Here is a 4,319-nt window from a genome sequence, read left to right on the forward strand (position 1 = left end):
CTCTTGATGTACCCCCTGCCTGACTCTTGATGTACCCCCTGTCTGACTCGCGATGTACCCCCTGCCTGGCTCTTGATGTACCCTGTGCCTGGCTCTTGATGTACCCCCTGCCTGGCTCTTGATGTACCCCCTGTCTGACTCGCGATGTACCCCCTGCCTGGCTCTTGATGTACCCCCTGCCTGGCTCTTGATGTACCCCCTGCCTGGCTCTTGATGTACCCCCGCCTTACTCTTGATGTACCCCCTGTCTGACTCGCGATGTACCCCCTGCCTGGCTCTTGATGTACCCCCTGCCTGGCTCTTGATGTACCCCCTGCCTGACTCTTGATGTACCCCCTGTCTGACTCACGATGTACCCTCTGCCTGGCTCTTGATGTACCCCCTGCCTGGCTCTTGATGTACCCCCTGCCTGGCTCTTGATGTACTCCCTGCCTGACTCTTGATGTACCCCTTGTCTGACTCACGATGTACCCCTGCCTGACTCTTGATGTACCCCCTGCTGGCTCTTGGTGTACCCCCTGCCTGACTCTGATTTACCCCCTGTCTGACTCTTGATGTACCCCTGCCTGACTCTTGATGTACCCCCTGCTTGGCTCTTGGTGTACCCCCTGTCTGACTCGCGATGTACCCCCTGCCTGGCTCTTGATGTACCCCCTGCCTGGCACTTGATGTACCCCCTGCCTGACTCTTGATGAACCTCTGCCTGACTATTGATGTACCCCTGCCTAATTCTTGATGTACCCCTGCCTGACTTTTCATGTACCCCCAATAGAGTTTAAATAATTTCTATACGATTGGATGTAGGTTTTCCAATAGTGCCTCCAATGGAGTGATATTTTGGGGTAATGGTCTTTATGAAACAATATTTACATCAGACAATATTCTGTTTTATTATAGTACCATACCTGTTGAACGAGTATTAGGTTTCTCTCAAAAATTAACCTCCTGCCTGACTCTTGATGTACCCCAGCCTGACTATTGATGTACCCCCTGCCTGGCTCTTGATGTACTCCCTGTCTGACTCGCGATGTACCCCCTGCCTGGCTCTTGATGTACCCCCTGCCTGGCTCTTGATGTACCCCCTGCGCTTATACACGCATCCACAGTTAGCATAGAATAGCTTCTGCCCTAGAGACCTTTCCGCCCAGATAGTATGGTTCCTAAACACCAGATATCAGATATGATAGTAGTACAAGTTGATCTGACATGCCAGACTTCTGTCTCTTTCCGTCAGTGTAAATGTCAAGTCCCCTGCACCCCTTTCATCACACGTCATGCAGCTGCGCGCGCATCCAAGCTTCCGATTTCTGCTGACATTGCAACAATTCTGATAGCACCACCCCTTGGTGCCACCCACTTGCGTCACCTATCAGTGACGTTTCTAGCACACACCTCTGGTTCACGCCTAGTTCACGCCTCTTGATTACGTATTAGTACCACGTGTATACTGTTATCTTGTCTTCTCTCAGCTGTTACGCCTCTTGCATTATTCCTTATGATGTGAATTAAGTATATAAGCTATGTACTGTCAATAAAATATAGCGCTCTATCCCTTCTGACACCCCTGTGGTGGTCAGAACATGATATCCTGGTCGAGACCATTCCTTTATGAGGAATAAAACCCTTAGAAACTCTAACACCACGGACTCTGTCTTCTTTCATTCCGATTGAGTTATTATTGATTAAGTACTTACCTGCATAGAAATTAAGAGAGTAAATTAATTATTTACGTCATTTTGGCGCCCGAATAGGGACCCCTCCCCCACCTCACGCGCCGGTTGGTGCGTTGCAAGCTATGTCCCCTGCCATCAGTTAGATGGAACATACGCGTACTGGCAGGATTTCCTGCATCTCCCTCTGACTCAAGGAGGTGACGAAGACTGCGATCAGTGCCCAGACGAGGCGGTGAGGAGCGCGGAGGATCCCGACCAGAGCCTAGCCGAAAGAAGCAAGGTCCGAGGTGTCAAGAGGCCCACCAGGTTTCCGAAGTTTTCCGAAGTTTTCCGAAGTTTTCCGAAGTACCGAGTCGAGTCCAGTCGAGTTTTCCGAGGCCTTCTGTTTCCGTGCTTCCCGGTGAGTACCATTGCTGGGTCGTATCTAGACGGGTTTGGGTACGCAAGTCCGGTCTGCATTGTTTTTAGGCAGTGTATCTGTACTGTTTAGCAGTATATCTAGTATTCCGAATTTCTGCACTGTTACACCAGTGTATCTGTACTGTTGAGCAGTACATCCAGTATAGGGGGGTAGTCATCTATGTCTTTAATGTTTTTATGTGATTAATGTTGTGGGATGAATGTGACTGTTTAAATGTGTATTATTGTGTTTCTCGTATAACCTAGCTGTCAAGAGTATTAAGGAATAAGGATTGAGCATTCAGTAATAAGTAAGCAAAAATGCCGTTTTTCAACAAGTTAAAGCAGATAGGAACTAGGAAAGGGATACTAGAGGAAGAAATTCCTATTCCCCCTAGGGACACTCCCGGTAATTTTATGTACCACAAGCATGGCATAGATGCCATATTATATCTAGATTTATGGGCCGATTACACCAAGCACCTAGACGAAAGACACAGATGGCCTGTTACCGGAACATGGGATGCCGAGTGCATCATGAAGGTAGAAGAAGCATTGTGGAAAAAGAAAGCTAGACAATCTCAGAAAGACGCCATAGAATTTTGGCGTAAGGAATCACATAAGCGTGCTGAGAAAGCACTCCGTAGAGAGGACAGACTTAAAGAATCAGAAAAGGCCCAAGAAAACGAATTAGTTATCGAAGGAATCCGAGTAAAAACAGAACAGATAGACCGTGCCCGAAACAACCTTGTAAACGGTATGTATCTTGCAGCAGATGGCACATCTGAAGCCCTATCAGAAATACCGAAAAACTTACCGACACCATTAGTTCCAACTAAAGTAATGCATAAAACTACTAAAGACATATTCCTAAATTCATATTTAGAGGATGTAGCACCAGCTTACACCAATCTGCCTGTTCGTGCCCCGCCTACTGACAGGGATGGGGGTGGCATTACGCCCCCAGATCATGTTCCGCCGGTACCGCGACAGACCTCCCCTGTTCCGCCAGCTCCGCCACTTCCCGCACTCAAGATTGACCGACCGAAACCAGTCCTACCTGATCCTACTAAACGACAAATTCCAGTTCAGATCCAGACTCCGCGGAGAGATAATGCCCAAGCATCCGCCTCAGGAGGTGCGACTGCGGGTCCTCAGACCCCGCCATTAACACACAGACTCAATCTAAGGGACACGCAGAATCCTTTCCAGTCTCCCCACTTAACGCGTCTTGACACATTAAAAGAAAACATGTCAGTTTGCAGATATGATCCAGTACCTGGAAGAAACGATCTAATGATATTGGCATCCCTACGGTTAAGATCTGCCACTGATAGCTTGCTATGCTATGTAGGAATGAAGGAGCGTCTCGACAGAATATATGAGTTTATACAGACAGGGAAAGACCCTGCCTGACTCTTGATGTACCCCCTGCTTGGCTCTTGGTGTACCCCCTGTCTGACTCGTGATGTACCCCCTGCCTGGCTCTTGATGTACCCCCTGCCTGACTCTTGATGTACCCCCTGCCTGGCTCTTGATGTACCCCCTGTCTGACTCTTGATGTACCCCCTGTCTGACTCTTGATGTACCCCCTGCCTGGCTCTTGATGTACCCCCTGCCTGACTCGCGATGTACCCCCTGTCTGACTCGCGATGTACCCCCTGCCTGGCTCTTGATGTACCCCCTGCCTGGCTCTTGATGTACCCCCTGCCTGGCTCTTGATGTACCCCCAGCCTGACTCTTGATGTACCCCCTGTCTGACTCGCGATGTACCCCTGCCTGACTCTTGATGTACCCCCTGTCTGACTCGCGATGTACCCCCTGCCTGGCTCTTGATGTACCTCCTGCATGGCTCTTGATGTACCCCCTGCCTGACTCTTGATGTACCCCCTGCCTGGCTCTTGATGTACCCCCTGCCTGACTCTTGATGTACCCCCTGCTTGACTCTTGATATACCCCCTGTCTGGCTCTTGATGTACCCCCTTCCTGGCTCTTGATGTACCCCCTGCCTTGCTCTTGATGTACCCCCTGCCTGGCTCTTGATGTACCCCCTGTCTGACTCTTGATGTACCCCCTGTCTGACTCGCGATGTACCCCCTGCCTGGCTCTTGATGTACCCCCTGCCTGGCTCTTGATGTACCCCCTGCCTGGCTCTTGATGTACCCCCTGCCTGGCTCTTGATGTGCCCCCTGCCTGACTCTTGATGTACCCCCTGCCTGACTCTTGATGTACCCCCTGCCTGACTCT

This window comes from Lissotriton vulgaris, chromosome 7 (assembly GCF_964263255.1).
Source record: "Lissotriton vulgaris chromosome 7, aLisVul1.2, whole genome shotgun sequence".
NCBI classification, from domain to species: Eukaryota; Metazoa; Chordata; class Amphibia; order Caudata; family Salamandridae; genus Lissotriton; species Lissotriton vulgaris.